Below are 25,503 nucleotides of genomic sequence, written 5' to 3'. Positions count from 1 at the left end.
AGAATTTTGACATCACATGATAATAGGCTATTAGGTAGGACTTTGTTTTTATTATCATAGACAACTATGTTCAAATTAATTCATGATAATAAAAAGGCTCAACATGGTTGCTCGACTAAATTTGTTGCTACTCTGATGGTTATTAGGCTCCTCAAATTACTGATGTTTATTTTTGTGAAAGAGGTCTGGAGTCCAGCATTACGAAAAAGTATTTTTAAAATATTAATGGCAGGAAACAAAACAAAATCGGCTACAATATGAGCAAAAACACAAATAATTTGAAGTAACACCAGAGACATCAGCACCCAGACAGTTCTGCATTGGAAAGAGACTGTAAAGGGGTAAAGTAGTGGGAGAAACAAAATAACCTTGCTGTAGACATCTGGGCCACAGGCCCCAGGGACAATGGCAATCCTTTGTTGTAAAATGCCACTGCTGTACATTGTGGGTCTTTAGCAGACAAACCCTTTTACATTGCTGTCTAACTCAGCCTCACAAGTTAATGACATAACATCAGCTTAAACGTTTTATGCATCACAGGAAGATAGGTTGGTGTAATGCTTTACCCCGCAGCTACTTTGTGGGCCCAGCTGGCAGAGTCACATCAGCCAGTTATGTCATTGCCTTCCAGTGTCCCCATGCCGGTTGCCATGGAAACGGAGCACCTGGAGTTGGCTTACGGCTACACCCTGGACAGGTGTGGTTTAGAATCAAGAAGTGGATCTGACAGAGCCCCGGGCTCCGCCATTGTGTGTTGGCACTGAGCCCCTTGACCTTGGTTTCTGTGTTCTGTGTTCTATGTTTCTTTCTCAGATTTCCTACTATTTGGGATTCTCTCTCAGACTCCTTACATCTTGGTATTCTCTCTCTTGGATCCCCTACAACTTGGTATTCTCTCTCAGATTCTCTTCTCTTTGGTATGCTCTCACTTGGATTCTGTAACGAAGTTTTCTTTCCAGACCCTATGCAGACGACGCAATCCGGGGACAAGTGAGGAAAACACAGGGAAAAAAGCATGCAGGAGTCAGGAATGTAAACAGGGGGGTGTCCATAGTGCGCAGGTGTTAAGGGGGGTGAGTCTGAGGCAAACAATCCAAGACAGAATCCAAAGAGAAATCCAAGACGAGGCAAAAGTCCAAAGCCAGGCGGTCCATCCGAGACGAAGACCACAGGATAAAAAAACAGATCCGGTGGAGAGTCGGGGGGATAAAGGGGGAACGGTACCAGACGCTCAAATCCCGGACTCGCTTGGTACGGGAACCAATGCAGAGCCTGGAACAGAGTGGGCGTCTGGCTTTTAAGGAGCGCTGGAAGGAGGCTGGAACAGGGGGCAGGTGCACAAAATCAAGTCCGAAGTGAAAGAGCCGGAGCGCCCTTAAGGGGAAGGGATTACAATCGTGACAGATTCCCTACAAATTGGTATTTTGGTCTACCTGGCTCTGAATTTAGATGGATCATTCCAACTCGACTCCTGGATTAAGTCTCTTGGTGCACTCCTAGCTTCCATGGTTCCCTGGCTACGTGTGGCACTGCGTCTGTCTGTGTGCATGGCTGCTCAGCACACCCCCTGTCTGGTGCCCTGCCACTCTCCCTTGAAGTGCACATTCTCCGTCCCACCCAGGAATGCATAGCTCTAGAACCCGGCCCCTGCTAATGTCTGGGTGGTGGTGTTGCGCTTGGCTGGCAGCCCGACCCGGTTACATTTCACACAGCTATTGGGTTCTTTCTTGTGCCTGGATTGCGCTCTGAGTCCCACCTCAATAGTGCATAGTAATAATTACAGTTGAAGGTCAGCAGTGTAATCGAAGTTGAAACCATGATCTATACCACTGGCCACGTTTAAGTGCATGGAGGATCTAGAACAACTGTGTTAACACTTAAACCCAGGAGTGCACACCTTCAGTCCTGAGGGGAAAAAAGGTTTGTGATTTTTTTTTCTACCTGAGCCCTTAATTACCTAAATGTATTTAATATTTTTTAGTTGGACAAGCATTTGATTATACTTACGTTGAAGATTTATAGAGACCTATAAAACCTTAGCGACAGCAGTCCTTCAGAACTGGAATTGTGCACCTGTGACTTAAGCACCCGATGTATTAACCATTTCCAATTGACCATGTCCAAATCAAAAACAGATGACTAAAATAACCCAATGCTGTAAATAATTAGCTTATTTATTTTCCAAAGGTCAGACTCAGGCGACCCCAAGGCAACACCTTAAAATACTGGAATAGACATGTAAACATCAGCAAGAAACAGGTGATCGCCTCAGTACAGAAGGTGACACATCCTGGTCACTGGAGGTGAAATAGTTTATTTTGAAGCTGATAAGAAGTGCCAGATTACTAGGTGATCTGGCTCCTGAAATGTGATTCCTTGAGGGACTGTATCAATGTAATGCATCTTGATTAACTGGTTTATATACTCAGAGGCTGTATACTTTATTTTTATTTAAATGCACTAAAATACACCTTATCCAGTCTTATATATGTACTCCCAACTGCTACATAGACTAGTTTAAAAAGGACTGGAAAAATACTGCACGTTTTTCTGTTAAAACAATTTGTAACTGTGGTTTAGTTTGTCATGTTTGTACTTATTTGAGATGTGGTAGATCAGAATATAACTCTGTTAATTTATTTCTGGCTTAATATCTATCCACTAATTTCTGTGATTTTTAAATATTTAAATTAATCTATATTAGTTGTTTGTTAGTATGTAGGTTACTACAATACATTGTCATGAAAATAAAGTTAATATTATATAATTAAATGAATAGAGTAGCACTCTTTGAGAGTTTGTGTTTTTCACTGGCAGAGGAATAGAAAACTAAGCAAAGAAATAATAAATTCCCAAGTTAATTGACAGTAACCTGCAGAAATAGTTTTTTTTACTTGATGAATGTCTGGTTTATGTTTATATGGTTTTTCATTTTAACATTCTTGCTTTGTAATTTCTCTTTTCCATTATGGCTATTAAAAGTTGTTTTATACAATATGTGTAGCAAGGTTCAAAAGAGAGTCTTTAAGTACCATGGTTTACAATGTGTAAAAGACAGTTCTTTGTAATTGATCATTCCCTTGAATTTCACAATACATGTTTGCTTTGACCACAAGGTGGCATGATTTACAATTTTTGTCTGGTAACTGTCTTAAACTATTTTATTTTATGTCCTGTTATACTTGGTTGGAAATTAAAACTTTCCATAAAAGTCATACCACCTGTTTATAGATATTCCAGTACAGTCCAAACCTTTTTGTAAATATGGAAAATTAATGACCAAGGCATATTTCATGGCACATATTTGAATCTGTATGGGGAGATTTAATAGAAACAGTAATTTTGCTCCTGCAATGCAGAGAAATAAAGAGCTACTACAGTATACCAGTACTGTATATTAACTTTATATAATTGCACAGAAGTGTAAATATTACTGATAGGTTTTTCTGTCTATATTGTTTTGAAATTCTGCCAGCAGCACGGAAAATCAGCCAGACCCAAAAAATGGTCTTTAAAGTGGATTCTAAAGATATTTAATGCATTTGCTCTAGGCAGACAAATCAGTTAAAACTCGAAATATTAAAGCAGTAGCATTAGGATGAATACAGAGCTATTTGCATTATCATAATTGAAGTGATGCAAGTCAGCTTTCTAGAAGTTGTCATGTAATCAAATCCTACTCATTAGTTTTGTTTCCTAATAATCTCAGCCATTTTGATCAATTTAACAACTTTAATTTTAGGTTATTTCTCAATCATTACATTTTTTGCAAGTTTTATTATCAACAGTCCAGTGACTAAGGGCATTAAGTTTAGATGCAGATAATTAGACTCATGAAGCATGTCTAAAACTGCAAATGTAATTGTGACAACATAAAGCATTAGAAAGATGAGCAATTAAACAAATCATATCCGTGATGCATATCAAAGAGTTTTGCTACATACAGGATAGGTTTTTGAAAACCACCCATATATTTGATTTAATTTAAATTGTAAAAGGTCAGATTTAATTAGCATTAAAAGTTGATAAAGCAATAATTCAACATTTGCATCATTTTTGTTTTTAAAGGCACATTCCTTTTTATTCAAACTCTATTGGTATCTATGATTACTGTATATCTGTTGATTCAGATTTACAGTCTTTACTTAACTAACTTACCTTATCTCAGTTCTCTAACAGTATGCAGGACATTGCTTTAAATGATACATTGGTATATTGTGATTTTCATTGTAAATGTTTTCCTTCAAGATGCAAGATAATGTCATAATATTTGAAAGTAAGATTTGCATTTAAACATTTTACAGTTATAGTTACAAAATACTAAATTCTGCTTATAGTAAGATCACTAGACCTGGCAATACCAGACATGGAAATATAAATGATAATGCACAGTTGGAACTTGGAACAGGCATGACAACTTTAAACTGTTATCTAATAGTTGATGGAGCAGCAACCGATGTTTAATATTACAGTGTTACCTAATCTCTTACACAATTTTAAAGATGTGGAAATGAAAGATGTTTCTGGAAGGATTAAAAACATTTCATAAAGTAGTTTGAATATTTGGTGCACACTGCAAAATCTGTTTTCACACAGATATTTAAAATTAGTCTCAGCTGTCACTAATGCTCTATATGATAAATAAATTGACCCTTCAAACAGACTGATTTGCTTCTGAGTTTCACTTCCTCACCAATATTTGTATTTTAGATGATAAAATAATGATTAAAATGTCTGGTACATAGTCTGGCACTGCTTTGACATATTAATAAAGAAAATCAACAATTTATTACAAAATGGTACTTGCTTGGAAGTCCTTGTAGAGCAATTAACATAATTCTGCACACATTTGTTTTTATCAAATATTAATGTTACCTGAAATATTTTTGTCAGTAAAACTTTACAGAATTCTCTACTAAATCAGCAAAAAGTTCATGTAAAATGTTCTTTTCTGAATAAAGGACTAATTTGTTTCTTGCTGCATTTTATTTTAGTTTTTCAATGTCTAGGAAAAGTATTCATACCCTAGCACATTTGATATCTGTCGCATATACTGTATAACTTACTCCACACATCCAAAGCAAAAAATAAGTAAATATGTATAATGAAAGAAAATAGAAAAGTCCTGATTGCTGTAAATATTCCAACCCTTTGCTATAGCAAGCCCAAATTAATTCAGGTGCACAAACTTATCTTAACAAGTCACACAATTAGTTGAGTAGTCTGAGTGACTGTGTGCAATAGTAGTGGTTCACATGTTTTCAGAGTAAAACTGCCTATATCTTTTACATCAATTTCCCTTCGGGATCAATAAAGTCTTATCAATCTATCTATCTTTTAGTTTCCTCAGTCAGGCGATGAATTTCAGGCAAGATTTTCATCAGAAGACTAAGGAGCTTTCAAAACAAATTGGTGATAAAGTTGAATTAAGCTACAAGTCAGGGAAACAGAATAAAAACCTTTAATTTCATACATTATTAGTATGTCTTTGAGCATGGTGAAGTTGACCATTAAAAAATTGAAAGAGTTACAGAGTTCAGTGGCTGAGATAGGAGAAAATGTTCATGGGTCATCAATGTCCTTGTTTAGTCCATCTAGAATCCTGCAAAAGGTTTTCAAATTAAGCTCTTAAATGATACTGCAAACATGTAGCAAAAGGTTTTGTGGCCAAATTGAAACTTTTTGGTCTAAATGCAAAGCATTACATCTGACACAATTGTGCATCTTTCCATCAACTCCATCCCTACTGTCAAACACAGTGATGCCAGCATTCTGTTACAAATCTGCTTTCCATCAGCAGGGACTGGAAAACTTGTCAAGACTGATGGGAACATACAGTAGAAGGAGCAGTGTACTGGGAAATTAGTGGGACACAACCCCAAAAAACAAGGCCAATACTACACTAAAGTGAATGTCCTTGAATTGAGCACTCAAAGTCCTGACTTGAATTCTACTGAGAAACTGTGGAATGACTTGAAAACTGCATTTAATAAGTGATCCCTAAGCAACATGAGAGAGTATGATCAAGACGAATCGGAAACCATACCACCAAGCCTGTGTACAAAGTTGGTAGAAACTTACTCAAAAAGATTTGCAGCTGTAACTGCTGCCAAAGGTGCTTCCAGTTATTATTGGTTTTTGCAATCAATATATTTGTATGTCATTTACTTTCACTTGTCTTACTCTTAGAAGTCTTAGGTTTGAGCATTCAGATCTTGAATAAAATGTTAAGTTTAAAAATGGGTATGCATCGTTTTGTTATTTCCCAAAATGGGACACCATAGGAAGGGTCTGAATAGTTTTTCAAGAGATATATTAACAGAAATATGTTTATAGTTCCTGGCAAATAATTGATATTAAATGGAGGAAATTGCAGCATGAGGTAATCCATATGTTAGGAAATGCTGAGAAAGCATTTGAGATGCAGACCTTGTGTTAATTTATGTATAACCTAATATTAAATAGATCAAGCCAGAATTAAAGGTTTGCTGTGTAATTGAATTTATCCAATACGGAATGAGTTTATTTTACAGATTTAATCATCCCAGAGGATGCTGCAAAGCAGAGCATAAACCTTTTATTTAATTATTCCAGCCCCGATGTGCACGTCAACAGAGCCAGATTTTCTAAAAGCCCAAACTGCTTGTTTATAAACAACAGGGAAAAGTAAATTAAGTTCGGTATTAAAGACAGAGGGAAATGAAAAAAAAATGGTAAGGGAGCATAGAATAGAACAAAATAAGTCTGACCAAAAGTAATGTGTAGCCATTAAAATAAAATTAAAACAATTTTTCTAGAAACATTTTTGCTTGAAGTATACATCCTTTGGCACCAAAATCGAACTATAAAAATATAATTATTTGTTGTTTATTGAAATACTTGTTCCAAATTCAAGTTGCAGTAAAATTCAAACAATTTCAGCATATTGTTCTTAGTAAAAAAACATGTTATCTAAAGGAGCCTAGCACCTATTGAATATTTTGAAATTTTGAAAGTCCTCCGCACAATGGACAAAGTTGGACATTGATGATAACAAAATCCAGATTTGATTGTAGAAACCTACAGTAAAGGTGTTGAGGGAATTTAACACATTTCACTTGTAAGACTGTGAATTCCACCTCCAATATATCTTCCTGTCACAACTTGCTTAGACTTTAGTGAGTAATGAAGGATGGCATTTTTTAGTCTAAATGGTCTGATTTGACTGTAAGTGCAAACAAAAGTAGGTTGAAGCTTGAAGTTCAATTCAGGTGTGTAAAGCCATGTTATGATGTAAATAAAATGTGAATGAACTTTCACTGGAAAACAGCAGTCATGTCATTTGTTGTTATATTCTCCAGCCATCACCAGCAGCAGGATAGAAGGTTATTTTATTGGTAAAGAAACAAGTGTTCACCTGGGGCTATTAAAAGTATTACTTCCAAGAACCCACTTCCCTTCTCTCGTCAGTGTCTTTCACACGTTGTCACACAGCCTTCTTCGTTGAGGGTATCACAGGCCAAAAGACACTGAAAAAAAAAGTCAACCTGACTGCGGCAAGAATGCAGAACCACTTAGTGCAAAAGTATTTATTTCAGAGGCTCCCTTCCAAAACTCCAAGAGCAGTAATCAACCAAACAAAAAAACTAACAATTAACTTGGTATCATCATCTTCCTTGTTGCTGTTGAAATCCTTTCTCTTTCTCCTCCAAACAATACACCCTTATATACTGTATATCTCAGGCTTCTCCCAGAGGAGCCAACCATTTAGATATCACAAAAAGTAGTTATTTACAAAATGACCATTTTTAATATGTTAGTCTTTATGTAACATTTCATACTTTTACAGTATACAACATTTTAGACAGTCTGGATTGCACATACAGTATAATTTACGTTATACTGGATCTCTTCCAGTTTTGTAGAACCTTTAACTTAAGGCCTGCTATTATGGTACTGTTCTGGTTCTTTGGGGTCCTTCAGAAAGGAGGTGAGTGTTAATTTTATCTGATATTTTGTATAAGCGTTTGTGATAAATTGAAAGGATTTTCCAAGCTGTTTTTTTACTTTGTGTCTCATAACACTAAAAAAAGTTGATTATATGTAAAACACATGGACATTGTGATGCTGCATAGGGATGTGCTTTGCAGGTTGTGACTTTCCTTTTGGTTTATGTCTGTTTTTTTATGAAACTTCCCAAGATGGTGGTGCTCAGATCCTGGTGAGTTGACAGACTTAACAATCACTGGAACAGGATCAGTTGCACATCCTGCTCCAGCCAGAATGAATAGAGAGCAACCAGGAAGAGGTTGATACAGATCACTCTACATTCACACTGCACAGACCAGACCTGTCTCTGTCTGGGAGGTTTTCTAAAAGGTTTTTCTTTCCCTGTATGGCTCTGATCGAAGAACAGCACCTCTGCTGTGTTTTTTCACCATGTGATCAAGTGAGGTTATATCCTCAGTGTGGTTATGGCCGGTTATGGTTTGATATCTTGGGAATGAGACAGATTACGAACAAGGGCTGCTCAGTAAAAAAATTATTCAAATTAGTGTAATTGCGAGTTTTTAATATATGATTTTTTTTGCTTAGGTTTCTAAGGAAAAAGCTGTGCCTCAGCTGAACTGTATGGTTCTGACTCACATACATACAGTACTGTCAGTTTTTGAGCATTAGCTGCAGTTGATATCCCTTTTGATTACGTTCTCACATGGGAGGCAGAGAGCTTAAATTGAATGCTTCTCCTCTATCACCCTCTTCTGGTGACAAGCAGAGTCTTGCCTTGATTCATGGAATTTCTTCTCTTCTATATTACGAATCCTCACATTTTGAATGGACGGCACTGGAAGGCAATTGTCACTGGATAAGGCATCAACATGTGGAGCGACCTGCTTGGTGCTCCATTGTTAACCTATTGAGCCGAAGAGCAAGAAACCACAGAGTGATGCAATAATTCTTGTTGGCATTCATCCAGGTCAGAGGGGCATGATCAGTAATTAAAGACATCGGAGAGTCTTCATGGCCCATTTTACGGCCAGGCATTCCTTTTCCTCCGCCTCTTAGTTTCTCTCTCTGGGAAGGAGCTTGCAGCTAATGTATTGGAAGGGATGTTCAACACCTTCAATTACTTGAGACAATACAGTGCCAAGTCCCCTCTCAGACGCATCTGTTTGGAGGAAAAACAGCTTTTCCAAGTCTGGCACCATTTGGACAAGGTTTTCACATTGGGTCCCTGTAGGTGGGCGAAAGCTTATCCAAAGTCCAGCGCACTACCTTCTGACCAGAATGTTTGCCCAATTCAGTAAGCAGAGTTGACCAGTTTGTAAACTCTGGGATGAACCTCCAGTACTATCCTACTAATCTCAAAGAGGTCCAATTCAGTAAGCAGAGTTGACCAGTTTGTAAACTCTGGGATGAACCTCCAGTACTATCCTACTAATCTCAAAGAGGTCCGCACCTGAGTTTTCATCTTGAGTTCTGGCCAATTCCAGATTGCCTTAACCTTGTCGATCTGGGGACAGATTTGCCCATTTCCTACAATGCAGCCCAGGTACCGAGAAGAAGAGAATCCTTTTTGTTGGATTAACTTGTAAGCCGGCCTCTGCTATAGGGGCGATCACAATCTTAGAGTGGAACAGGTGAGTGTCCTGGTTTCCACTGATTATCACAAAAGTGGTCAAGACTGAAGCACAGGAAAATTAGGTCTAAGTATGTACTGGGAGGTGGATGGAGCTTTGTGAAGGTCAAAAGAAGCTTCTAATGATAGTGACCAGAGTGGTTTGAAAAGGCAGTTGCTGGTTTGGTGACTGGTGATAGCGGAATTAGTGAACAGCCATTGGTCAAACCTAGTGCAGTAACATATCTTGCCTCTTCCTAATCTATCCTAAATCCAAAAGCTTGTCTACCTCAGGCATGAGATATGCATTGAAAAACCTCAAATTGACATACCTCCAGCATTTTCTGTACCTCCTGGTGGACCTTGTTACACTTGGCTTCAGGTACTGTATGCAGTATGGATGTACCCTCACAACAACTCCAGGGGTGTCCCAATATGATGCTGAATAAGGTGTATGTGCACTGGTAAGTTGGGTAAGTTGGAAAATACAGCAGAGTTGTGCTGTAAGAGAGTGATAGTTTTGTTGTTCTCGTTTGGTGACAGATTGGAAGAGAGATACAGGTGTTTCTGCTACAAGAAGATAGGAGCAGCAGCAGTGTGCAGAAGTCCCTTCCCCTGAGGAAATTTCTCACAATGGTTTTAATAAGTTGTTGTAGTATATTTTCTCTTTTTGGTTAGGGTCTGAATGATGTATTTTATACTGTAGGTCACAGGGCCCTTTTGTTTGAGGATTTAGTGAGAACCTTGCCATTGAGCATAAAGTTTGTAAAAGAGAGTGCAAAAAGAGAGCCGGTAAAAGGAGCATTACTCGGTCACCGAGATGAAATGTCTAGGACTGAATTTGGTGATTATAATAACAACACTGTCTCCCCTGCACTTTCTTAAAAATGCTCCTCAACAAGAGGTTTCAGGCAAGAAATTTGCTCCTAAATTTTGTTCACATAGGATATTTCTTGATTTTTGCAGGAATCGCAAACCATATCAAGAATTCCCTGGGGTTGTCTCCCATAAAGTAACTCAAATGGAGAGAACCATTTGGAGTTCCCCAGTAGCAAACATTAAAAGTGGTAGCAGTTGATCCCAGTCTTTATGTTTGTTTTTGGCCACCTTCTTAAACATTTGCTTCAGGGCTTCATTGAACCATTCTACAAAGCTGTTGGTTTGTGGATGATATACCAACATCCTTACAAATTTCTACCACAGAAGGCTTGTCCTCAGTTGCGTTACACTGTTATAGAAATTTCTTGTGGAATTGAGGAAAATCTCTTCCGAAGCACACCTGAAGAAGGCTCCACAGTCGAAACATAGTGTTTCTTTTCTTCTCTTTTTTCAGTATGGGATAAACCTTTTCTTGTTTCTTTGCAGAATTATTAACTGTGCCAAAATAGATTTTATTATTAAGAAAGATTCACATTGTCTCTATATAAGATTATTTATTATTAACCCTTTATTACACAATTATATTTTGTATTAAGGAGATCAATACACTTTAAATTGTGCAACAAAGATTTCTGGTTTTTGACAGGATCTTATCAGATGTGTTCAATATTTTATTAGAAATAAATTGTATTATACTGTACCTTTATACATTTTATTATACAAATAAATTCAACTGACTTAAAAGTCCTGACTTAAATGACTAAAATCAATTTTGTAGACTAAATTAAAAGTTACTATGACTTACAGATGCTCTAGTCAACTTGAGTAAGATTAAGTCAATAAATTAATAGTCTCTACAGTGTCTTGTGGAGTCATCTTTTGTAAGATGTGAGCAGGTTAAAATTTCAACTGAGTTGAAGCTGCTGTCTTCGAAGGTGTGGATACCATCCGCTTCACCATCTGTAGTCTTGCTTAAACTTATATAGTGCTTTTCTGGGCAATCTACTCAAAGTGCTTTACAGGTAAGGTGGACTCCCCTCCACCACCACCAATGTACAGCCCCACCTGGATGATGTGCTGGCAGCCATAGTGTGCATAGTACGGTCACCACACACCAGCTATTAGTGGGGAGGAGAACAGAGTGATGAAGTCATGATGAAGTGATGAAGGAGGCCATGATTGGTAAAGGCCAATGGGAAATTTGGTCAGGACATCAAGGTAACACCTCTTTTTGAGAAAAGCCTTGGGATTTTTAATGACCACAGTGAGTCAGGACCTCAGTTTTACATCTCATCCGAAGTACGGCTCCTATTTTACTGTATTGTGTCCTCGCCACTATACTGGGGCATTAGGACCACATTGACCACAGGGTGAGTGCCCCCTACAGGCCCCACTAACACCACTTCTAGTTGCCACCTTAGCTTTGCCCAAGAGGTCTCCCAACAAGGTGCTGTTACCAGGCTCACACCTACTTAGCTTCAGTGGGCTGCCAGTTGTAATATTCTCAATTGGGTGGCAGAGAGCTTGAATTAAATTTGATTTCTTCTCCTTGGATGCCCTCTTCTGGTGACCAGTGGAGTTTTGCCTTGATTAATGGGATTTCGTCTTCGCTGTGTCACAATGAGTACTGACGAAGAACAACCCTGTTACTGAATACTATGGTACTTTTCCCTGATGTTGATAAAAGAGCAGTGCTGTTCAGATATTTTTTCAGCCCAGCTAAGAAGATTGGTAACCTGGTGTGGAATTTTCATTGGCACTTACTTATCACAGGACTAGGTTTATTTTCAATAACTTTAAATCTTGTCTTGTGGGTTTGTCCATGCTTAGGGCCAGTCTAAAATTTGACCCCCTATTGCGGGCCATCCCACGCGGCATTCTGGCATATGTATGCTGTTGCACTAAAATGTATAAAATGGCTATATATTTTGTTGAGTAGAACATCACATATTAATACATACTGTACCTCTTCTGATGCCCTGATAAGAATTTCCATGTTTTGGGTCTGTATGCTATATCTCTTTCCCTTCTGTTGTTCTATGTGTGGAAAATAGCTTTTATTTTGATGCAGCTATGCTCAGTTATTTCACCTTCTCTTTTTGGAATAGCAGGATGAAAAACAATCATGTATAAATGGCTGTGATGACCTTTCACCCAAGTAACTGCTCAAAACTGGGTAACTCCACATAACTATCCTGCTATTTGATAGGTATTCTATCCCTACTTTGAAGTCCTTATTTTAAACAATTGTAAACATTTACAGAGTCCATGGATGTGAAGAAAATGAAATGGGGTATAACATACAAAAAACTGGTTTTATCTTTTTTAACAATCATATCTTCCAGTATTCTTTTGCATTAGGATTTTCTCCCCTTGTCCATTTGAACATATGCTTTAGGTTGATCTTTTCTGGCCAGACACTTTCAGCACTTTAAATATTTAAATCAAATCAAAATGAAGTCATGTTTGTTCTGTGTTCTAAGCACTCCATTATTTTCCTCTTTCTCATGTTGTGCCTGTTGATTCTTGGCATATTCTGTTTGCCTTTGTTTGGACTTACTTGATGTAATGATCAGAACTGCACAAGCTGTCTTGTAAATGCAGATACACAAGAGTATTTGTAAACATTCGTAGCTACTTGATGACATGATAAGAAGCTGTCTTGTATATGTAGGCACACAAGAGCATGTGTAAAAATTCAAAATTATCCAGATTCATGTACTCTTGTTCATTAAATTGAAATGTAGTTTGTAAACGTACTGTGCACAAAGTTTGTACATTCTTGTACATTGGATGGAAACTGAAAGCTTACAGGTCAAGAAGTGAAATCCAATGGACCTCTACAACGATTTTAACTTTGTAACTTATCATGTAATTGACTATTGTTTTTACCGATTCCCTCCAATTTCACTAAATTTATTAAATGTCTAGAAATTAATTGACCGCATTTGCAAGGAATCTACAGGAAATGAGCTGGTATTTGAATTGAAATAATCACCTCTAATGATTACCTCTAATTATTATTATTATTATTATTAAAATAATTTTACCTCTCAATGTAAAATATAGTTTGACACTTTTGAAGGAAACATTAACAAGAAATAAAACAGTACAAAACCTGTTTCCTAACAATTGATAATCGTTGGAGTAGTTCAAGTACTGAACCTATAATATTTGCTGCTCTGTTCTTGTCTTCCTGCATTTGATTTTCTCTTTGATTTAATTTTACCTAATTTATTTTCTTTTTTATTCAGTTACTTGTTGTTTCTTATGAACTTAGCTTTAACTATGTTAATGGAAGTATTAGATTGCTATTTTTGGACTATTTTCCAATCATTTTGTCTCTCATGAACAATCCAATTGTTCAATTGGTCAATGCCCAATGTGTGTATGTCAAATAACCTAGAGAAAACAACCTGTGCCTGATACATCGTGGCACTGCTGTATGTTTTTGATTGGTAAGCTTGAATCACATCATTTGAGGTACATAAATTCACCTGTGTCTAAAGAAAGAGAAAGAAGATCAAAGTTTCAGCAGAAGACTAGACTACAGCCAGGGAGTCCTGCGGGCCTTTGGAGAGACTCCATGAACACCTCCCCTGCTCTGTGGGGAACAACAGTAATATTCCTTTCTGTAGGCAACCAGGTATTAAATTATATTATTTTTTCATTTAAAAAATGAAAGTTGAACTCATTCTGGCTTGGACCTCTGCTCTCTTTTTCAAATCTACAGTAATTAAAATAAATGAATCTTTAAAATGGTAGAATATTCTAAAGAGATCAATTTTAATTCAGCCCCCCAAATAAATTGATATGGCTTTTGTAATATAAAAACAGAATATCTAATTTTTAAGGTTTTATATTTGATGTTCTGTCTTGACTCAGTGACAGTGGAGGCTGCAGTATCTCTAAATTAAATAAATTTATTGAGTACATAATATGGTTTATTTTTAAGTTAAACTGAAAACACCTGTGACATGTATTGCAATAAGAAAAGTATACAGAAAATTATTTTTACATTGTTGTAGTATGACCAGATACATAACATTCATAACATTCACTACTTCAGCAATGGTTTATATTTAAGAAAAAATGGTACATCTGCCAATTGAAACCAGTACTGTCTAGGTTTGCATTTTGCTATACACTTGTATACACTTGTTACCCTGTAGCTGCGATGTGTGCTGTATTTACAGAAATACAAAAAACACCAAACGACAGAGAACCTCTTGTTTTGCTGCTGTGCCAACGCATTGCACACTCTTCCAATGTCAGATGTAAAAAAATGCATAAAAGGTGCAGATTAGCCTTAAGAACATAAAAACCATTACAAACATGAGGATGTCATTCAGCTGCTCTAGCCCATTTGGTAGTTAGTAGTTGATTGATACAAGGAGCCCTATTTCTCAGCAGCATCCTTCATCCCCATTTGACACACTTTACAATCTACAGTAGGATGCTGTTCCTTACATGCAGGACTGAAACTTTCATGAAATAGATCTGGAAGAGCTGCAGGATACTTTTTTGAGAAGATTCACAATTTTGGAATGAGCAGACAGTGTTCAAACTTTACAACATTCTTCTCAGGGTCAGGAGGTGATAAAAGATTTATGATAAAGGTGCAAAATGTTAATGAAAATAAATGTATAACTGACCTATACTTGACCTGACTCCTCAAAACCCCATATATTGCTAGCGTGTCACCTTTTTTTACTTATAAGTGGTTTGTGTCTGTGTTTCCATGTTCCTAGCTCATTGGTCCCCTCTCACAGAAGCTTAGGCTGATTGCTCCTATCTCATGGTCTTCCCGAGTCTCTTCAGGCAACTTGTTACTCATTTCACATTCTGTTCTACACACTCACTAGATCTTCTCATTAACTCTTCACTCACTATATTCATTAATTTTTAGGCTCTTGTTATACTGCATCTGGAGGTAAACGGTGCTGTAGCGTGATGATTGGTCGAGGCCCAAGTGCAGGTTTCAGTGTTCTGTTTAAGATATAGAAACAGCGATGAATCGCACCATCGGGAAATACAAGTGGGATTTGATACATGCAGGAGAAGTGGACAGTTCATGAGGAGCTATCTTAAAAAAATAGGCAAGGCTTGCCTCCCCAAAAAATAAAAAGGGGAGGCTATTGAAAGTTGAAAAAATGATCTCCAAAAATGTGGAAAAAAGGACAAGGAAAAATGAGAAGAAATGTACAAAGAAAAATTAAACAAATGGGAAAAAATGAGGTGAAAAAAGATGACCAAGACAAAAAAGAAAAAAAAGAACCGCTGTATCGCAGCGAAGGCAAGCAAAGAATTTAATGAAGAAACTTTCATTCAGAGAGAAACATCCACTTTCATGGAGTTTGAGGCTCTAATGATGGAGCAACAATACAGCAGGTCCCAGTAACTAAATAAGGCTTCTAATTATCTAAATGGGGAACTAGATTGGGAGCCTGATTTAAAAAGGGTTGGCTTAACTGAACATCAGATCTAGCTTGAGTGAAAGGTTGGGAGCTCGTGAGAATCTTGCTGTTGCCAGGAGCAACATTAGCTGTTAGCTGTGAAGGGTCCTGTTACATCTATCACAATATCTAGTGATTAATATGCTGTCTTCCATTATAGTTGTGTTCCTTCCCTTCACACGTCTACTTTACTTGGCTACAGTTGACAAACAATATCACCATATGCAGCACTGATACACTCCTGTAGTAAATTAAGCACAGATGCTCTTGAACCTTGATTTACTTGTGATTCAAAGAATGTGTACAACTGATGTTAACCAATGATACAACGACATTCATAATTTCTTTGAAATTTAAATACTTCCTAATGTACGTAAGGTCTCCCGGAACCACAGCCCAATCCCTGATAAACTTCTTTGAATGACCAATAAAGCTTAGTTCCAACCACCAGTTTATCCAACTGCAAGATTAATTCATTATCAGTGGCTTTACTTGTTCTTTTTCTATATTTGAGTAGGGAGCAGTTAAGTTAAGGTTGATTCCATTGAGGAGAAATGTTTCAGCTGTTGAGCTTTCTTCAGGTGTCTGCTGAAGAAGGCACAACAGCCGAAACGTTGCATTTCTTTCTATTTCTGTGTGGAATTAACCTTTATATGTTCCTTTTTTTTATATTTCAGGTAGTGGCTCCACGGTCAAAAGGTTGTGTTTTCTTTCTTCTCTTTTCGGCATGGAATAAACCTATTACTTGTATTACTTTGTAAAACCACTAGGGGAGCTGTCCCACCACTGTCACCACATGTGGCTGGTTCCGCTAACCTGGCATCGTGTCATGGAGGACCTGCACACGTGCCCCCCTGTTATAAGGTACCTGTAATGGTGAAAACCTTCCCACCATGACATGGTCTATAAACTGCTTTGCTTCACTGGATGCCCCTGTAAAAAATCATTTTTAAATGAAGGGATGTCAGGTCTCCAGGCTAAAAACCTGCAGCAAAGACCAACACAAACGGCTCATAGAAACAGTTACTCTGTTACAATACCAAAAAAAACAAACAGTTACTGTAAATGGGTGCCATGACGAACCTTTTTGAAGAACAAAAATCGTAAACATACACGAAGTACAAAAGTATTACATGAACTAGGTTTGGTTTTGCCATTGAAGAAGCTGTTACAAGAAACAAATTTTCTAACTGTATTATCCTACACTGTGAATATCACATTATCATCTCCCTGCTTGACCACCTGAATGGCAAATGGCACAGGCTCCAGGGAACTTGTTATCTTAGACCTGACCAAAAAACATGAGACTGCCAGAAATGTATCTCCAACTAATCAATCAGATGTGCACTCATCCTTGGTATTTGTAAGATTCAGTAGTGTTTCCCATACACACAGAGAATACAGCCTTAGCTATATGAGAAATACCACTGGTCAATTAAAAAAGGAAAGACAGGAAAAACAGCTTCTTCAGGTGAAATATATTGTTCTGGACAAAGCTCTAAGTGTTCCAGTTAATTGACTGTACTGCATAGTCATATGCCAAGGAGCTAATTATGCTTCACAGTAGATACAGAGAAGTCATTTCACAGTAACCATATTTATGTGAATACTGATCTCTTTTGCATATAAAGATTAAATAAAGGTTGAATTACTGTATGTTTCCTTCACCACTTTCAACTTCTCCTAACTCTCTGGATTTGCAGAATCGTAGCAATTATCAGTAATGTAAAGCTTTTTAAAGATGCTATCCTTTTCCTTTGTTTCCAGACTTTATCTAAACCTCTTTGTTGGAGACAATATCACCCTACCCCCATAAAAGCCCCACAGCCTGCTGTAGATTTTCTGTATGTAGTTTTCACTGATTTTCTAGAATAATCCATCTTCCACGCCTTTTCAGGTCTCTCAGTGGGAAAGTGCCTCTAGCCATTGCTTCCATTTTGCTGTTATGAATCTAAATAAACTCTGTACTTCTTTTTTTTTTAAAAAGCTGCTGTATTCCCCTGAAAAGAGTGAAGTACCTATTTTACATTATTAAAACACACTCAATGTGTGACAGCTGAGCAAACAAATATAAAAATATCAGGCAGAAACTCAGGGTTGCCTGGATTTATTTCCGCACTTGCTCAATGTGTTAAAGGTCATTTGTGACTGTTTTTCTGTGAGTTTGGCCAATCATGATAACAGAGGCCTTAGGGTTTTACTGTTTGCCTCTAGGTCACTTCTAGCACAGAAATGGCCTCTTGTGGCACTGTATTTTATAATAGATCCATAAAACATTGTTAAGTAGAGTCAAATCAAAGTAGAATCACTTTAGGGAACCTCTTCTTTCAATTGTAAGGAATAAATTGTTAAAATGTCCTGGATAACAATTATTTTTTTTAACATAACTGAAACTGTCTGCTTAGGTTGATCATCCTATGATTTATTAATTATGTTTAGAGAAATATTCTTACATGCAGTCTGACAATATTAATTAATAAAAAGTTTCAGGATAAAGAATTTGAACTTGAAAAAGAATTACAAGAGGTAAAATGCTAATCTACTCATTCTTAAAACATGAATGCCTCATTTATTTTGACAGATGTGCTGAAGACAGCTCTCAAAAGCATCTGCCATTTATCACTGTAAATAATACTAAGAGTAATATCATTCATACTCTAACATGTACCATTCTGAACACTATATTAAGCTCAAAGTTAAAAGAAAACATTGCTTTTTTGTATCTTTGTTACGATCTGTGCTACTGTGTTAAATTACACACTAAAGTTTCTATAAACATTGTTTGACTCTAAAATACTTTGAAAACCTTAAAGAAAACCTATGGTTTTTAAAAAAATATGTTTTCTTTTAATTCAGCATTATTAATTCAACATTTTTGCATGTAATCATCATACATCTTTCAAATATTTTATCATTTAAATTATATCGTTCTGGCATTAATATCTTTCCTGCCACACTAAAAAGTTGCTTTGCAGGAAGAGATAAGACAAGTATGGCATGGTGTTTGCATGCAGATTGTGCCAAGTTGCAGCCATAATGCACACAGTATGCTCACCACACACCAGCTATCAGTGGGGTGGAGAATAGAGTGATGAAGCCAATTCATAGATGGGGATTATTAGGGGGCCATGATTGTTAAAGACCAATGGGAAATTTGTCCAGGGCTGGCCACTGGGGTAAGACCCCTACTCTTTGCAAGAAACACATTGGGATTTTTAATGACCACAGAGAGTCAGGACCTCATTTTTACACCTCATCCGAAAGGATGGTGCCTATTTTACAGTATAGTGTCCCCGTCACTAAACTGGGGCATTAGGACCCACAGAGACTGCAGGGTAAGAGCTCCCTGCTGGCCCCAATAACACCACTTCCAGCAGCAACCTTAGTTTTTCCCAGAAGATCTCCCATCCAGGCTCACACCTGCTTAGCTTTAGTGGGTTGTCAGTTGTGAACTGCAGAGTGATATGGCTGATATGGTGATATTTCATGGGTTGAAAATGGTCCAAGGCAGTATTAGCTCTGCTCCTGCTAGCCTCAGGGTCATCAGGACCTCACAGGGGTTTTGTTCTGAAAAATAAACTAAATTCCTAATTTTACCATATCTTGGACACTAAATCAGCATTAATTACATTTAGGTTAATTCTTACAGAACAACAGCCTAACCCAGAGCAATGTTTAACAGCAAATTACTTTGTGAAATAAACAGCATTAATTAAACAACACCTGAATTCAGTGGCTGGTGAGGTACATAATTGTTTTATGTGAAGTATTTATATTTGAATTTTACAGAAATGTGACAATATTTGTCATTTTGAAAGTCATTTAATAGAAGACTATTATTAGGTTTACCCTAATAAGACAAACAAGCATTAAGGACAGAATAATGAACCTTCACTCCTTGCACTCTTTCCTGAAGATGCCTTTTGAAGTGATGCCATTTGAGGTTGCATTGGTTGAACCACAGTCACTTATTAACATCTCTTTGTAAGCCAGGTTCAGGTAAAGGATGTTACATCTCAATCAGGATTGTGTAATTAATACCTTCTGGTATTAAAAATTAGAAATGGATAATTATAGACTACATTAAAATAGTAAAACAAAAAATGAACAGGCCACATGAAAGTCTCATTGATTTTTAAAAATCACATGTTTGAATCATGGTTTACAGCATTAAACAAAATACTGTACCCTTGGTATTATAATCAGTAGTGTTTGTAAGTAATGTAATAAATAAATGAGGCATTTGTGTTTTCAAAAGATCAGTTACATTGAATTTCTTGGGGTTAAATGCTATTTCTTTTCAATATAAATTCCAGTTCAAGAAATTAATTGGTATTTATCAGCAGTTTTCAGTTCAGTTCAAAATTGACCCCAACCCAGATCTATTGATTGCTTGCTATTCACTAAGATCCCAGTGAAATGATGCAGTGCATCTCATGAGATTTCACTGCAGGGAACACAATATTAATGAATTGTTTTGTGCTAGTGGAAACAGGGCCGTTGCCAGAACACAAAGCAAGGTTACATATAATGTATCATATACAATATTTTACAAAATTATTTACACCTTCCAATGATTTCCCCTTTTTTTCTCTAATTCACTAATCACTGCCTATGAACCCTCGAGACCAATGGTGTAGAAATTGGGGAACTATCATGATGTAAAAGTTATTTTTAGTTTCATCATCAAAATAGGCACAGACCAAGTTCGTTTTCTGAAGTACAAGGAGGGGGTACAAGGAGAATTAATCAGATGTTTGTATAAAAATATAAAATTTAGTTACGTTAAAAGAAAACTGTTTTTCAGATCCGATACTGTATTGCTTAAAAAATAAGGGACATCACTAATAGACAAATTGTACCACCCTTACATGTCATCTTAAAGTAACAAAATGCAGATAAAATACTCCACATTAGAATGCATGCTCTTACAGCAATCCCATGATTGCAGACAAATTCAAAACTATTTTAACAATTATAAAGCAATTATAACAGCTAAACCAGTTTTCATAGTTTCATCTTTTGCATGTGTGGATTCCCCCACTTTTATACGTATCTGCTTTTTTTCATGACTAACTCATTAACTTTGTGTCAGTTTGGACTTGCTCTGTTTAAAGTGTTAGTTACATCATTAATATTTCAAAACACTTATTTTGGAACTATTCTCTTGCTGAAAATGTTAATCAACAATGTTCACTTGGAAGAGACAGCTTAACACCATAATGACATTTTTATATGTTACTAATTTACAGCATTAATCCTAACTAAGCTGCAACATTCTTAAATACACATAAAAATAATTTATAGAGAATTAAAAATACCAAATATAGATACGTTTGATGCAATTTGTGCATCAATTTAAAATTTCATATTCTTCAGATTACTACATTTTTAAATAATCCAACTGCTGTAGCCTTGTATATGAAAAATCAGTGTCCTCACCATTTTTAAACAATAACACGACTTCCATTTTAAACAGTTAAACTTTAAATGTACAAAAAATGTAGTTTATTATACTGTAGTAAAACAGATTTTTACATCACCTTGTTAATCTGTCATTCTTTACCCATTTTTTAACCATCTTTTCTTGAATGTTTACTGAAAAGTACTATTTGTTCTATTTGAAATCCTGAATTCCAAAGCAATTGCTAGTATGAACCTACTATTACAAGAAATTATCAAACCGTGTCTGATTAGGATGTTTCAGTAACAGTTACAAAGCTCAGAGGCATAGTGAGTAAAAATACTTAACCCAGAAGACAACAGGTCCCAAAAATATTTTTATTTGATTAAAATAAGCTGCATACAAAACACGCATTACTATTCCTATGCTAGAAGTCATTACTACTAGCAGAAAAACAGGATTGTATATTTTGTTTATTATCATGGAATAAAGTATATTGATATAGTCATGCCCTCTGCAGCCAGAGGGTGCTCCTTCTCTGTCCTGTCTCTCATTTCCGGTTCTCTGCTGTCCTTCCAGTGTTTCTCTCTCTCTGGGACTAAATATTTCCGGGTCTTTCAGTCTTGCCTTTGCTCAGCATTGACGTTCGGATGTCCTGAGACCCGCCTAGCACCAGGTCTCCTCACGTCTGCTACCTGAGGGCATAGGTTTATATAGGCACTTCCTGAACAGCTGAACCCGGGCTAATCCCTGTCTCGCCGCTACGCATAGGGTCTTTACGCTCTCCTGCCATTCCATGGTTCGTCCCTTCCGACATCCGTGACAGATATGTCAACACTTAATTAACCTTAAGTGAAAAGTGGTTATGGAAGTTAAATACATTTGGCATTATATTAAAAAACTTACAAGTGTTCACGCTACTAGCCTTGCAGCCTCACCCTGCAATAGTTCATATACTGTAGATGAGGTAACATTCCAAACTTGCCAAACAGCATTAGAGTAGTCCTGCTCCAATAACTATGAAAGAGTGTAACTCCAGATCGAAGGCTGTCATTCTCTATGCAGATATACACAGATATTCTCAAGGGACTAATACAAATAGTATGACAACACAAATAATTCAAACTAATGTGGCAGTCACTTGCTGTTGTTCATTGCTTTAATGCACTTAAGGTAGTGATTCTAAAAACCCATAACAAGTCTAGGCATTCTGATAAAACCAATTTGTTAGCAACAAATGTGTCCTTTGGCTCTGAATGCTGTGTCAGCGGTCAGGAGTGGACAGGTCTGTCTGCTTTAAGTGGTCCAATGAGCTCAAGTTCCCTACTCCTAGTAGAGTAAAACAAAGTTCTATCTGCCATTTTGTATTGACAGGCTATCACAGTGGACCATCACCTACCATGACAGAGACTTAACTGACATCATGGTAAACCATTTTGGACTGCAGCTTTACATGACAATCTTTTGTGGATGAAGCACACACAGCCTCACTCCCCAGGGACAAGGTCCCTGTCTCTAGAGCTCAGGGCATAATAGCAGCTAAGCAACTATTTCCTGTATGGAGCTATTGGATTATGTGTCATAGTAGTAAATGGGCCGAGAGAGATGTGTGTATACGTGTATGTATTGCTGCATGACTAGGACTATTGTTTGTTGCTAATGTGTATTTATTTTATTTTGAGGGTTTTCTTTTGTAGCGTTATATGGAGATGCCAAACATTTCTATCTCTGTATTGTTACACCGGGTCCGACAAGGTGTTGAGACGGGCTCGGTGAAAATTAGTCGATGAGCCAAGATATGTGGCGATCAAGGTAATTTATTTGGTAGCAGTACTGAAGAGGATCAACAGAGCTGAAACTGAGAAAACAGCTTGAGCAGTAGCTGTACAGCTGAATCGGGCTAAGGGCTGATACTTTTGAGAAACTCAAGCAGAGTTAGCAACTCAATGTCTGAGCCCTGAGGAATGATTCCTTAGGGCTTAAATACTGTGCGAGGTTCCCTAATTGGCCTGATAGGTCCGGCCTGATCTCATTGAGGAAGGCCCCACTGAGTCTCCAGCATGTGCGGAATGCACATTGGCAATTGATGGAGCTAATGCAGCAGTGCTGGAGCTCGTTGGGGCATAACATGTATACTGTAAAACGTATAACTTATAGCAATAAAGTTATACTGTACCTTATCACTTAGTCCTTTCCCTAGCCAGAGTCTAATGCTCCTGGGCCACATAGGCAGCACTATCCAGGCACTTTCACATGGAATCCACAAATCTCTGGCCAGTTGGGGTTTGAAGTCCAGCAACTATCAAAACATTAAGTCTTCTGAGGTGTAGAGTTCTCTCCCAAACAAAATCCAACTTGCATTGTTCACATTCCTGAGTCCTGCATGTCACATTTACAGTATATGTGTGCTGCACCAGAGGCCTGTGCAAATGTTTACTTACTGTATAAAGTTAGGTCAGGTCCGGCAGATGTGTATGGGAGTGACAAGGGCGGTGTACAAAAAATAAGAGTTTTGTGCTGGTCATTTAAATGTTATCACCAACAGCTTCGTGCTACAGAACCTCTTACCACTAATGCATTACTGTGAGTTACAGTCTCACTCCTATGCGTTTCAAGAAAATTAGGTCACTATTGTACTGTATGAGGTAATGGTACTAAATACTGGTATAAACATGTTAATTGTAATTATGACCTGTCTTCCAATGAAATAAAAAATTGTGCATCCCACTTTTGCTCTAAAGAGACTCCCACTCACTCCCATCCATCCTGGGATCAAGTATAGAATTTCATTTACTCAGTTGTGACCCATTCTTTTGGCATATGCTGCTGTGTGTCAGCCTGATGTGCTTGATACCACTTTCATAAGAGTTATAAAGCGAGTGTCACGCCCTCTGCAGCCAGAGGGCGCTCCTTCTCTGTCCTGTCCCTAGTTTCCGGTCTGCTGTCCTTCCTGTCCCTCTCTTTCCCTTGGGCTATATATTTCCGGGTCTTGCACTCTGTCCTCGCTCAGCATTGAGGTTCGGATGTCCTGAGACCCGCCTAGCACCAGGGCGCCCCACGTCCGCTCCCTGAGGGCATAGGTTTCTATATGGCATTCCTGAACTCTTTGGACTAATGAGCCCGGGCCTTTTTCCCGTCTCGCCGCTACGCATATGGGTCTTTTTCCGCTCTCCTGCTCCCCACGGTTAGTCCCTTTGGATGTCCGTGACAGCGAGCTCCTCTTGTATTTTAGATATCCAACCCCCTCTGATACAAGAAATCAAAAGGTATCCTCAGATAGCTCGCACTGGACTTCAAAGCACTTCCATTAGATCTGATTTGGTGTCCGTGGTAAGCTGGATATTTCATAGAATAATTGTTCTAGATATCAAGCAAGCAGTGGTGTTCTGCTGGTAAAACTTTATTGGTTAAGTGGTCTGCTGTCCACACTAGTCACAGTGGTTTATGTCCCAAGTACTGAGTGGGCATTATGGAAACTCTCCAGTGCTCACTTGCTTGAATTCAAGCATCCCTTTTCATTAGTAGAATACTTTTGGTCTGTGTGGACAGTTATCCAAGTTAATAAACAACACAGCCCATTGGTTATTTAGTTTCTTTACTCTTCCAATGATATCATACTGTATGAATGGAATAGAAATACATGAATACATATTTAGTATTGTAACAGGAGTGTAACTCAAACTATCTGGTCTCTTGAACACATTCATGTTCAAATATGATAAACAGAATATTTATTCAATTCAAGGAAAGCTTTTAACTTTAGAAGATATTAAGATTGCACTAAGAAAGAAAGAAATGTTTCTCAGGAAATACATATTTTTATTATTTTTGATAAGTAATCTGAGCCTTTTCATATGTATCATATTCCATCGGATGTAGTCTGAGTAATTTGAAAGTCAAAACAATTGCAATATCCTATAACGCAGGAGGTGGAAACTATAAAACCGCAAATATAATGTACAGTACATTAAGATATGTGAAAGGGACTAAAAATTCAGCAAGCAAGAGATATTCAAATGCAAAATTTAGTGTCCTTGAGTTATTTTCCAATACATCTTGCTCATTATTTTACTTCTGCAAATTCAAAATAACTTAATTATTTTTTACATGTACTCCTTATTTAAACATCTGCTCACCTCTCATATGCACTAAACTGATTTTCTGGT

Source organism: Lepisosteus oculatus, chromosome 12 (assembly GCF_040954835.1).
Source record: "Lepisosteus oculatus isolate fLepOcu1 chromosome 12, fLepOcu1.hap2, whole genome shotgun sequence".
NCBI lineage: Eukaryota > Metazoa > Chordata > Actinopteri > Semionotiformes > Lepisosteidae > Lepisosteus > Lepisosteus oculatus.
This window is presented reverse-complemented; position numbering follows the sequence as displayed.